The sequence below is a fragment of the Salvelinus sp. IW2-2015 genome, linkage group LG25, assembly GCF_002910315.2.
Source record: "Salvelinus sp. IW2-2015 linkage group LG25, ASM291031v2, whole genome shotgun sequence".
In the NCBI taxonomy this organism is placed as follows: domain Eukaryota; kingdom Metazoa; phylum Chordata; class Actinopteri; order Salmoniformes; family Salmonidae; genus Salvelinus; species Salvelinus sp. IW2-2015.
In genome coordinates, this window is record NC_036865.1 from 12587147 (window position 1) to 12600958 (window position 13812).

At 44.2% G+C, this 13812-nt stretch overlaps 1 pseudogene; it reads left to right on the forward strand.

Moving 5' to 3' along the window:
* The first annotated feature begins 1421 nt into the window (after positions 1-1421).
* Positions 1422-13812, forward strand: part of LOC111951960 (potassium voltage-gated channel subfamily KQT member 5-like) — a 132058-nt pseudogene continuing 119667 nt past the window's right edge.

Consider the following 13812-nt stretch of genomic DNA (forward strand, 5'->3'; position numbering starts at 1 on the left):
TAGAGAACAGGATGATGGCCTTCTGCCCTGCTGAGAGAGGCAGGGGATATGGCTCGGTAATGGCCTACTAGTAATTTACTAACTCCTGAAAGACATTATCTTCAATAAGACACCCTGTCCATAAAGCTCCCCATCTGACATAAACAGTAAATGCATGTATGCTCACACACACACACACACACACACCACACACACACACACACAAACACACACAACCAACACAAACAACACACACACACACACACACACACACACACACACACACACACACACACACACACACACACAACACACACACACACACACACACAACACAACACCACACAGTCACTTGCTGTGCTCCTCTAGCCAAGTCTCCTCTCAATCCAATTATTTATTAATCTGGTGTTTTATATCCTCTCATAAGGATGCCACTGTATTTGAATGTGTGGATATAATTTATTCCGCTGCGTAGGCCTAATAGTCTACAATATAAGGTGTTTCACTTGAGATCACGTGGGCAGAGAAGCTCTGTTGCCTTTGAATTGCGTTTTGAGGAGCGTGTGACCTGCAGCCATAAATGCAAAAATATCAAATAAATGTACATAAACGAGAAATGAGGACAGATAGTCATATTTGAAACGAAAACAAACGAAGAAGGAAATCCAATCAAAAAACTTTGGGTACGGATGAATCTCATTGTCCATATTCAGGCTACAAGAGAGTCCCGACAATCTGGGATACATTGAGTAGGAGGGAGGACAGTGTTGAATCTACCCAAGGTGTATGTCCTCTTCTTTTGCACACGTTATTTGTGATGTAATATAAACTTTGTTTCGTTTTGAATTAACTAATCTTATTTGTGTTCACCATCATTAAAATGGAAGCGTAGGGGAGGGAGAGCAGGGAGCAAAAAGTAMCACTTTTAGGCTTTTGCTTATGATGAAAGTATTATTTGAGTTTAATTAATAATATTGTTATGATTTAAAACTATTATTGGATGATAATACAATAAATTAACAACAAACATTTCCATTTTATCGTTTTGACATGTCATATTGACCAAAAACTCAGAAAATGTTTTGTTCTTATTTTCGTTGTACTTTTAAACTTGATGTAACATTTCATATAATTATGGGAATGTGTGTCTGCTAGCGAGTGGTGGAACACACTTTCCACCTTGTTCATTATTTTGTTTCTTAAAAAAAAGAGSCACCAGTCAGGAGGATACAGACAACTCAAGATGTGTGCTTAGATATGCAGGAAAAAAAGCATAATTATAATGGGTCTAGATTGCAGGAAAAAGCTGTTTCAGGTGTTTGAAAAATGTATTATATTGAGGCAGCATTTCAGAATACAAATGATTAACTCCTGAATAGGTTTTCCTCAGCACCACACGTGCCTGTCCCCTGCTCTGCTGAAGCCACACGTCAATTCCCCGGTAGCCATGGGCTTGTTGCTGTTCTCTAATTCCACATACTTGGTTTCCGAGTGATTCAATATTCTACACAACTGCTGTGCCATGATTGAAGACGCGCGCACTGAAGAGCCAAGCTAAGCGCCACTTTGGAAGGCAAGCTTGAACCGGGTTCAGAAACATCGAGCTGGTTGTCTGTCTGTGCAACGCCTGAGCCGCGTGGATATTACGAAGTCAGAGAAAGAGAGAAAGAGGGGAGAGAAAGAGAGGGAGGGTGGGAGGAAGGATGAGTGAGTGAGTGTCGGGTGATTCCCTCCCCTCGCCAAATATCTGTCCAGGAGACGTTGACACTCCTTCATAACCCCGCTCCTCCCGCGCCTCACGCAGATGCCCAAAGCGCCGTGAGCACAGAAGTCTCCAAACCCCAGAATTCTACTTACCGCACCGAACCCCAGTAGATGACAGCATAAAACAGCCTAGTGTTAATTATAGTTATTTAAAGTAATTCATCAATATAGCAGTATGGTTTTCTTTCCTACACCTTAGTTTGCTTTTCCAAGAGACCTCTTTGTGCAAACTCTTTTATACTCTATGTGCACGTCCCCGTGGTTACTGCACATCCCCAGCCGGTGTTGGTGATGCCATGCCCCGCAACCACAGTGGCGATGAAGCTAGTTCTGGGCTCTGGTTGAAAACCTCTCCAGGGCGTCGGGCTCAGAACTATAGGTTGAAAGATGTGGAGTCTGGACGGAGGATGAACAACGCTGTTCGAGTCGGAGACGGGATGCTTTCACCAGGCGCGGCAGGTGCAGGGGGCGCGGAGAGGCGAAAGGGCGCCCGGTTGAGTTTGCTCGGGAAGCCGCTCATCTACAGCGCGCAGAGCGGGCGCAGAAACGCGCACTACCGTCGTCTCCAGAATTACCTCTATAATGTACTGGAGAGACCCAGGGCATGGGCGTTCATCTACCACGCCTTCGTGTGAGTATACGAGCTGTTATCATGTAGGCCAACGAGTAAACAGATTTAAACAGTAATTTAATGGTAGGCTACTTCATCAGTCACCTGTTACTGGGAATTCTTCTAGCGCACAGAGCTACAGAGGGGGAAAGACAATGATTAGAGGTTTTGTGCAAGTGAAGTAAGTGTACACATACAAGTGGCTTCCTCAAGGGAAGGGTGATGGTTCTATGTGGAACCATACTGACACGTTGAGCTCTTCACTGGTCTTTGCCGCTCAATAAAGTTTTTTCCCCCACTTTAAGTGGTAATTAAAATTTAGGGGCAGCAGATCATATGTAATATTTTGGGGCGTGGTTTGTTCACAGCTCTTTTTGAGCAAGCAAAAAGTGTCATCCCAGTTGATCTAATCTGTTGTATTATGCTATATTACATGTTATATATGACTATGGACAGTGATGGTGTCTTGTGACAGATTCACATATGGCCTTGTGCCAATTGAGAACGTTTGACTGAGTCAGTAGTTCCCAATGCTCTCCTCAGGGACCCTCTGTCATTCCAGAGTTAACACACCTGATTCAACTTCAACTTGTTAATAAACACGTTAATAAAAACCTTTAGAATTTTAACAATATAATATGGCTATTAAACTCGAATAAAACTGCCTGTATAGTTCTACAAATAACATGTAAGAGTTAGAAATGTTCTTTATTGAACYATTCTCCATAAGGGTTATATAAAGAACCATAAAAAAGGGTTTTATATAGCCCCAAAAAGGGTTGTAACCATTGCGGAACACTTTTTTGGGGCTATATAGAACCTTTTTTTAATGGTTCTCTATAGAACCGTAGGAAAAGGCTCTTTATAGCACAATTAATGTTCCATTTAGAACCTTAAAAGCATGGTTCTTTATAGAACCTTTACAAAAAACATCCATATTGAACAATATGCACCATATAAATAATATCGGTGTGTGTGTGTGTGTGTGTGTGTGTGTGTGTGTGTGTGTGTGTGTGTGTGTGTCCAAGTGCCTTTTCTGAATTGTTTCATTGTAACAACTGGATGCTGCTGTTGTAGAAAATACATCTCTGGATAGAACCAAAAAGTTTTCTATTGCTTGCTTCATATATCGCACCCCTAAAAGTTCTATATATAACCCCTTTGTGGGTTGAAAATGGCAGATTTGGGCACTAATAAGCGCCTACGTTGGAACGCAGTGGCTGTACAGTAACATGTTATACATGACATCCGAGCTCTGCCTCTGTGCTTCACAGCGCTGTATGGGTTTTGACTGACAGCCGTTCTAAACTTGAGCAGCTTGCGAGACAAGAAGTTGCCCCCATCCCTCCCGGTAATTGGGCAACTTTTGCACATGTTTTGTTGCCTGAGTGAGGGAAATGTTGTAAATTAAGATGACTTGATGTGTTTTGAAAGATGAGGATTATAATAAATACCACTTTGATGTCATACAAGCAAGCCAAACACCCGTGAGTCCATATACAGTGTCAACGTCTATGATCACTATGTTTGATGTACATTTACAAGACGACAAGTCGTCATACCCTGGGTTGTTCTGAACAGAATGACTCTATGTTTGTTTATTGTGAAGAAAATGTGTCTCTTCACACGCACCTGAATGCACTCACGACTCCTCTCTATGTTCACCAAAAAGACAAACACTGTAAAATCGTACTTTATAACTTGGCTAGTCATGTTGGCAATAGAACAAGCTTTCAAATCATGCCCACCTGATCCACATTGCGATATATAATGGACCTTTTTTGGATGGCATAAACAACAACAGTAATTGTGTGATGGCGGGGATGCAGGGTTGTGTTGCAGACTTAACAACTACAAGTGTGCCTGCTCTAGTTCCTCAACAGCACAGCTAGGAGACCTAAAGTACCTTATAGTTGAAGACTCTTCTTTCTGCCATAAAAGTACATTGAAACTGTGCACACTTTGGAGAGGTGTGTGTCCACTTGGAGACACCAGTTAGTTTGTCTCATGCTGCACTTACCCCACATTTTCCAGGAATAGTCCAATGATGTTACTGAATGTATCCAGAGTATTTTCTGATTTTGTTATAAACAAATATGGCAAAAAGTACAGCAAATGTAAAATGCACATAATATCAACAGTGTAATGTTTGGATTCAGTCTTSTGTCAGGTGAACTATTGTATAGAGTGTTCTACTTTCTGTTATCTGACTCCTTCAGTCAAAGTTAGAGATCAAATTTCTCATCATGGGATGCGATGGGACGCACGCACGCACGCACGCACGCACGCACGCACGCACAGGGGGCGGCAGGTAGCCTAGTGGTTAGAGCGTTGGACTTGTAACCGAAAGGTTACAAGATTGAATCCCCGAGCTGACAATGTAAAAATCTGTTATTCTGCCCCTGAACAAGGCAGTTAATCCACTGTTCCTAGGCTGTCATTGTACATAAGAATTTGTTCTTAACTGACTTGCCTAGTTAAAAAAAAACAACACACATTTGTGCTGAATTTTGTATTAGTAGAAGTTTTAACAGTCTACTAACAGTCTCCTAAGACTACAGTTGCTTCATGGCCATGGTGTGGAGTGTGAAGTAGGAAACTGAGCTGTCATGTTGGGTAAGATGGCGGACACAGATGGGCTGTGAAGCAGGATGATGAAGTTTTATTTGTTCATGCGGGACAGCAGGGTCACCGGGGTTAAGTCCTTACATCTTCCCTAACCATAGCTACAGATTGTACGCCAGATAATGTGATATAACCAAAGATTTTTGTTGTCCATTACTGGACGTTACAGGAAAGCCCCATGTTTTGTATTGCACAAGGAGGTCCCTCGCCATCTTTGCAGGGAACATCTAGCATTTCTCAGAAAACGAGTCCACGGACCCGTGTAGAAGTAGATGACAGCGCATCACACAGTGCGACCAAAACAAAGATCTATACATATGCAAGAGGCATATCTCACTCGATACAACACCTGGATTTAATATCTTTGAGTGTTTGCTGTTTTTTTGTAGAACCACCTGCAACTGGAAACATACATTTGTAAGATACTTTTTTTACTGAATCGAGAACAAATAAAGTATTGCCAAGAACAAGTTAGTTWAAAAAATCTATGGCTCCGGTTTGTATGTGGCTTCCCTGTAACGCCCAGTAATGGACACCAGCAATCTTTCGTTATATCACATTATCTGGTGTACAATCTGTAGCTACCCTGACCACAACGCAGATCCACAATGCACCACAAGAGATGGACCACACATATAATAAGTGCAAATACTTACTGAACACATACAAACACATAGCCATCCATTTGTTTGTTTTTACAGAAATTGTTGTGTCATGCTTGCGTCAAAAACGAAGGTTCTTTAGGATCCCAATACCACATCCACAGGCAGGAGGTAGACAGTCAGTTTACGATTCTTTAATATTATTTTCTCTTTGTTTATTTTTAAAAGGGGGTTACAATAACACAAAGACAAAGACAGGCACGGACACACTCACACCACACGCACACTAAAGTCCATTGTTGTAATGGCAAATTTGTAATCTTGGCGTTAGCATTCCATGTGATTATGGGTTACCGACCATGTGATTATGGCCTCGCCTCGGCAGTGTCATCTAGACAGGACACGTCTGGAGAGCGGGGAGAAAGCTTAATTAGAAACGTCATCATACTGGAAACCATTGGTAAGCACTCACACGTTGTTCCCGAGCATGGTCACACTCATCCCGTTCCCCTCTCCCTAGACATAGCGGCAGTAGTGGTGTGTCTGACCTGTGGCACCTGTCCTCTTCTGGCTTGAATCTGCAAAACATTGAGTACTTTTACATGCACAATAATAATTCGACATTCAACTGATTATGGCAGTAGGCTGAGTATGGCATTAGTCATGTAAACACCTTACTTTGTTTATCTTAATCTGAGTAAGATCATAATCGAAGTACTGTAAGCATATACCGATTAAAACACCTGGTTTTCTGAGCAATCTTTAGAATTATTAGGACATGTAAACATCTTAATTGGAGTTCCAACAGTGTATTTGATGTACACATGTGCTAGCACCACACGCCTCCCTCTTTTGCGCGAGTGAAGTRAGTTCTGAAAAACTAAAAGTATGCATCTTAGAAATAGTTTTCACCTACAAACTGCATATTCTTGTAACCTTTATTTAACTAGGGAACTCAGTTAAGAAGAAATTCTTATTTACAATGATGGCCTACACAGGCCAAACCCAGACAATGCTGGGCCAATTGTGCGCCACGCTAACCCTAACCCAATCACAGCCGGTTGTAATACAGCCTGGATATGAACCAGTGTGCCTGTAGTGACATCTCAAGCACTGAGATGCAGTGCCTTAGACCGCTGCGCCACTCGGGAGCCTATATGTCTGATCACAGAATCAAATAGGCTCAGGTTCCTAATTTACACACTCTTTCCATCATTCACACAATGAGACAAACGTTTCAAAGGGGTTAACCGATTCACAGTAAAGGAAGTCACTCAAATAAGTAAATTAGAAGTCATCCAAAACACAGCACACAATATGATTTTTTTATTTTTTTATTTCACCTTTATTTAACCAGGTAGGCTAGTTGAGAACAAGTTCTCATTTGCAACTGCGACCTGGCCAAGATAAAGCATAGCAGTGTGAACAGACAACACAGAGTTACACATGGAGTAAACAATAAACAAGTCAATAACATGGTAGAAAAAAAAGAGAATCTATATACAATGTGTGCAAAAGGCATGAGGTAGGCAATAAATCGAATAATTACAATTTAGCAGATTAACACTGGGTGAAAATCATCAGATGATCATGTGCAAGAAGAATACTGGTGTGCAAAAGAGCAGAAAGTAACATAATAAAAGCAGTATTGGGGTGAGGTAGGTATATGTGGTGGGTAGTTTACAGATGGACTATGTACAGCTGCAGCACGATCGGTTAGCTGCTCGCGATAGCAGATTTTAAAGTTGTTGAGGGAGATAAAAGTCTCCAACTTCAGAGATTTTTGCAATTCGTTCCAGGCGCAGGCAGCAGAGAACTGGAAGGAAAGGCTCCAAATGGTTTTGGCTTTAGGGATGATCAGTGAGATACAACTGCTGGAGCGCGTGCTGCGGTGGTGTTAGCCATCTGTGACCATGAACTGAGATAAGGCGGCACTTTACCTAGCATAGCCTTGTAGATGACCTGGAGCCAGTGGGTCTGACGACGAACATGTAGCGAGGCCAGCCGATAGGCATACAGGTCGCAGTGGTGGCGTCGTATAAGGTGCTTTAGTAAAAAACGAATGGCACTGTGTATAAACTGCATCCCAGTTGCTGAGTAGAGTATTGGAAGCTATTTTGTAGATGACAATCGCCGAAGTCGAGGATCGGTTAGGATAGTCAGTTTTACTAGAGGGTAAGTTTGCGCGCGGATGAGTGAAGAGGCTTTGTTTGCGGAATAGAGCCGATTCTTGATTGATTTTGGATTGGAGATGTTTGATATGAGTCTGGAAGGAGAGTTTGCAGTCTAGCCAGACACCTAGGTACTTATAGATGTCCACAATATTCTAGGTCGGAACCGTCCGAGGTGTGGGGCTAGTCGGGCGTGCGGGTCAGGCAGCGAACGTTGAAAGCATGCATTTGGTTTTACTAGCGTTTAAGAGCAGTTGGAGGCCACGGAAGGAGTGTTGTATGGCCATTGAAGCTCGTTTGGAGGTTAGATAGCACAGTGTCCAAGAAGGGCCGGACAGTATATAGAATGGTGTCGTCTGCGTAGAGGTGGATCAGGGATCGCCCGCAGCAAGACAACATCATTATGTGATACAGAGAAAAGAGTCGGCCGAGATTGAACCCTGTGGTACCCCCATAAGAGACTGCCAGAGGACCGGACAACATGCCCTCCGATTTGACACACTGAACTCTGTCTGCAAAGTAGTTGGTGAACCAGGCAAGGCAGTCATTAGAAAAACCGAGGCTACTGAGGTCTGCCGATAAGAATATGGTGATTGACAGAGTCGAAAGCCTTGGCCAGGCGATGAAGACGGCTGCCACAGTAATGTCTTTATCGATGGCGGTTATGATATCGTTTAGTACCTTGAGCGTGGCTGAGGTGCACCCGTGACCGGCTCGGGAAACCGGATTGCACAGCGGAGAAGTACGGTGGGATTCGAGATGGTCATGATCTGTTTGTTGACTTGGCTTTCGAAGACCTTAGATAGGCAGGGCAGGATGGATATAGGTCTGTAACAGTTTGGGTCCAGGGTGTCTCCCCTTTGAAGAGGGGGATGACCGCGGCGAGCTTTCTCAATCCTTGGGGATCTCAGATGATTACGGATAGGAGAGGTTGAACAGCTGGTAATAGGGGTGGCGACAATGGCGGCGGACAGTTTCAGAAGTAGGGGGTCCAGTATTGTCAAGCCGCAGCTGATTTGTATGGGTCCAGGTTTTCCAGCTCTTTCAGAAATCTGCTATCTGGATATGGGTAAAGGAGAGCTGGGGAGGCTTGGGCGAGTAGCAGCGGGGGGGCGGGGCTGTTGGCCAAGGTTGGAGTCGCCAGGGAGGAAGGCATGGCCAGCCATTGAGAAATGTTTGTTGAAGTTTTTCGATTATCACGGGACTTATCAGTGGTGACCGTGTTACCTAGCCTCAGTGCAGTGGGCAGCTGGGGAGGAGTGCTCTTGTGTTTCCATGGACTTTACAGTACCCAGAACTTTTTGGAGTTAGAGCTACAGGATGCAAATTTCTGCTTGAAAAAGCTGGCCTTTGCTTTCCTGACTGACTGCGTGTATTGGTTCCTGACTTCCCTGAACAGTTGCATATCGCGGGGGCTCTTCGATGCTATGCAGTTCGCCACAGGATGGTTTTGTGCTGGGTCGAGGGCAGTCAGGTCTGGAGTGAACCAAGGGCTATACTGTTCTGGTTCTGCATTTTTTGAACGGAGCATGCTTGTCTAATATGTGAGGAAGTAACTTTTAAGAGAATGACAGGCATCCTCAACTGACGGGGATGAGGTTCAATATCCTTCCAGGGTACCCGGCCAGGTCGATTAGAAAGGCCTGCTCGCAGAAGTGTTTTTAGGAGCGTTTGACAGTGATGAGGGGTGGTCGTTGACCGCGGACCCGTGGCGGATACGGCAATGAGGCAGTGATCGCTGAGATCTTGATTGAAGACAGCAGAGGGATTTGGAGGCAGGTTGGTCAGGATAATGTCTATTAGGGTTGCCCATTTTACGGATTTAGGGTGTATCCTGGTGAGGGTTCCTTGATGATTGTTGAGATTGTGAGGGCATCAAAGTCTTGGATTGCTAGGACTGCCGGGGAGGTGTTAAGCACATATCCCAGTTTAGGTCACCTAACAGAACAAAACTCGAAGCTAGGATGGGGAGCGATAACAATTCCAGATGGTGTCCAGGGCACAGCTGGGAGCCTAGAGGGGGTGGCAGCCTTGTTTGAGGCGGCAACAAAAGTCTGACGAACTTAGTTTCTGGAGAGGATTAATGTTTTTTAAAATTAGAAGTTCGAACTGTTTGGGATGTAACCTGGAAAGTATGACAGAACTTTGCAGGCTATCTCTTTGCTAGTAGAATGCTAACGTCCTCCCCCATTTGGCAGTTCTATCTTGACGAAAGTGTTAATAGTTGGGTATGGAAATCCAGAATTTTGGTGGCCTTCCTAAGCCAGGATTCGGACACCGGCAAGGACATCAGGCGTGGCTAAGAGTGTCTAAAAGCAGGTGAGTAAAGGCCAAAACGTAGGGAGGACGGCTCTTGATGTTGACATGCATGAGCCAAGGCTTTTTCGATCACAGATAGTCCAACAACCAAATAGGGTGACTGGGATCATGCAGGGCCATGGTAATAACCTCCACAATCACCCGAGGAACAAGAGGCTAGATCAGTACGCAGAGGGTGCGGCATAAAACTATCAAAACTGGTCGCCTAGAGCGTTGGGGGACATAGAATTAAAAGGAGCAGATTATATTGGGCGTGGTAGAATAGATTCTGGCAAATGTGCAGACAGGTATGGTGGGCTACGAGTACAAGCGGAGGCAAGCCGCAGTGCACTCTGGGTGATGATAACGAGAGGTTGTATCTCTGGACATGCTGGTCTCAAGGGTTGAGGTTCACCGCATGTGTGGGGGTTGGGACAAAGGAGGGTATCAGATGAGTACGGAGGAGTTGGAACGTACGTGGGGTCCATTGCCCCAAACCAAAAACAACTGATAATCGATAACAGGCCTGAACAACAGTATCAAGGGCATATGATATTTGAGAGAGACATACAATAAGGCATGAAAGTGATTTGCAGGTGGCTTATTGGGAGGAGCTTAGCTAAAACAACAGTAAGGATAACGAGCAGCAATAACGAGGGTGTAGTCTAACACAGCAACAACAGTGTGAGAAAAATGGCGACGACTAGGCAGAGAGGGGTCGGATTAACTACACACGCAGATCCGTGAGTTAAGAGCACAGGAGCCGAAAGATAAAACACAAATAACAGAAGGAAGTACCGTGAATTAAAATGGACTAGACAAGCAGGCATCAGCTATTGTAAGCCAAGTGATCATAGTGTCCAGGGGGCAGCCGTAGATGGAGCAGGGAGGCCTCACTAAGCTAGCACGCGGCAGTTTTTAAAGGATTAGATAGCCCGGGGTGCTGGCTCTTCTCAACGGAAGAGGTTTTCTCAGACGGACCGGTTGAGGGCCACAGACGGGGGGGTATTTCGTCTGCAGACCAGACGTGGTCGTGTCGACAGAGAATCCAAGCCGGATGGCGATGGCGAAAGAGAGGTTGTGAATTGTAGAATTGTGTTTGCTAACTGGTGCTAGCTTCGTGGCAGTGGCGCTAGCTGCGCTAGCTGCAAGCTAGCTGTGAGGATCAGAAGTAGTGGCTCAGGGATTACGGCAGGAATCCGGCGTTGTTGTCGAGAGACAGTCCGATGCTGGTAAATTGGTGAGTAATATCCAGGCTAATAACAGGGCTGGTGTCTGTGCAGAAGGTAAAAGCTGCTAGCAGCGGCAAAAAATGGCTAAATTAGCTTGTAGCTGATTTAGACCAGTTGTGATGGATTGGCAGGGCTCTGTGTCGGCAAAAAAAGGTCCAGGCCAATTGACAAAATATGTATTGTAGCACAAGAATTAGCCGGAGGACCTCTTCGGCTAGCCGGGAGATTGGCCTAGCTCGAGGCTAGCTCAAGGCTAACTGTTGCTTGCTTCGGGACAGAGACGTTAGCCAGGAGTAGCCACTCAGATTGCAGCTAGCTATCTGATCCGGTGTAAAGGTCCAGAGCTTGCGGTAGCAATCTGGAGATTTGGTAGAGAAAAAGCAGTCCGATATTCTCTGGGTTGATATCGCGCTGTGCAGACTGGCATGTATTGACCAAGCTGAGGCTGGCTGGTGTCCGAGTTAACGGTAAAGACCACTAGCAGTGACTAACTGATAACTAGCTAGTAGTTAGTTAGCTGGCTAGCTTCTGATGGGGGTTCCGGTTCTAAAGTATAAAAATAGCAGATCCGTACCACATTGGGTGTTGGGGGTTGCAGGAGAGTATATTCAGTCCGTAGATGGAAAGTGAGATTAAAATATAAACGGAAAAAACGAGGAAAACGATTATTTACACGGGACAAGACAAAACACACGTCCGACTGCTACGCCATCTTGGAATTCGCAAATACTGTATTTAAAGCACTTTTAGGTTAATAAATTAAAAATAAAGCAAAACAAAAATAGAATCCTAGGCACACGTGACACTTGGGCTATCTCTAGCCAATGTAAATAATCAATCATGGTCATGACATGCACATAGTGAATCTATTCTACAGCAGGAAAATGCCCAAAGCACTCACTTAATGTTTTTTTATTGTAAATCCGCAGTCTTGTTGCTAGCGCAATAAACTCCCCGTCTAACTGAGTTCTATGCCTCTTTCTTATCGACTGTGTGAGGTTGAGGTTATTATAGCTTTTGGCTTTAACAATGGAGACTCAAGTCAATCAAGTCATTTCAAAAGTGTAAAGAGCTAAAAACGCACTGGGCTAGTGTCTGAATTGCAGCACTGGTAACAGCTAGTACACACTAAAACCAGCTAAGAGGCCAGGAACTCCCAGAGGAATGATGGGTGGATAATGGTTGAGGTTTGAGTCGGACCCTGGTCTCAGGGGGTTTTAGGTTCGAATCCCAGATATTGTGGGATATGAACTAGAAACTGTAGGGTTTGCTGACACAGAATATCAAGTGTCTTCTACTGCTGTTTTCCCCTAATAGAAGGCACTTAACACTAATTTAACTCTAGGGACCCTGTGCTGCTTCCTTCCTCTCATGATAGTGTGTTGTCCTTGAGGTTGGGGAAAATAGACAGTAGACAAGTGTCTGCTTTCACAATGAATAATAAGGTACTATTTTAAGTAATATGAGTACCCAATTGTAATGGCTTCAAATATCGCAAATAAAACACTTTGTCCTCAGATCATTTGCTTTGTAGTTGATGAGAGACCACAGTAAAGAAGAATAGAGTCTGTGTTCATTTTTATTGCCACTTCGAGATCAAGTTATATAAATGCGTGTGCTTTAATTCCATTGAGGTTCAGTCCGATGGCTCCCTTCAAAGCGAATGGATTTTTCATTGGTCATTTCAATAAGTCACAGTGGTGTGCTTACTCCAGCGGATGTTTTTATTTTGCCCCCGAGTGGCTCATTCAGTTAGTGCTGAGCTGTACAAAAGAAAATTCAGCCAAGACCCCAGAAAAAAAAATTGTAGACCTCCACAAGTCTGGTTGCATCCTTAGAGCAATTTCCAAATGCCTAATATATACACATTCATCTTACAAACAATAGTTACGCAAGTATAAACCCGATGGACCACGCAGCCACCATACCGCTCAGAGAAGGAACGGGGTTCTGTCTCCTACCAGATGAACGTACTTTGGTTGAAAAGTGCAAATCAATCCGCAGAACACAGCGAAGGACCATGTGAAGATGCTGGAGAAACAGGTACAAAGTATCTATATTCACAGTCAAAATGAGTTCTATATCGACGTAACCTGAAATGTCGCTCAGCCAAGGAAGAAAGCCACTGCTCCAAAACCGCATAAAAAAGCCAGACTCACAGTTTGCAACTGCACATGGGGACAAAGATCGTACTTTTTGGAGAAATGTCCTCTGCTCTGATGAAACAAAAATAGAACTGTTTGCCATAATGACCATATTATGTTGGAGGAAAAAGGGGAAGCTTGCAACGCCGAAGAACACCATCCCAACCGTGAAGCACGGGAGGTGGCAGCATCATGTTGTGGGGGTGCTTTGCTGCAGGAGGGACTGTGGACTCACAAAATAGTTGGCATTATGAGTAAGGAAAATTATGTGGATATATTGAAGCAACATCTCAAGACATCAGTCAGGAAGTTAAAGCTTGGTCGCCAAATGGGTCTTCCAAATGGACAACTGACCCCGAAGCATACTTCCAAAGGTTGTGGCAACCC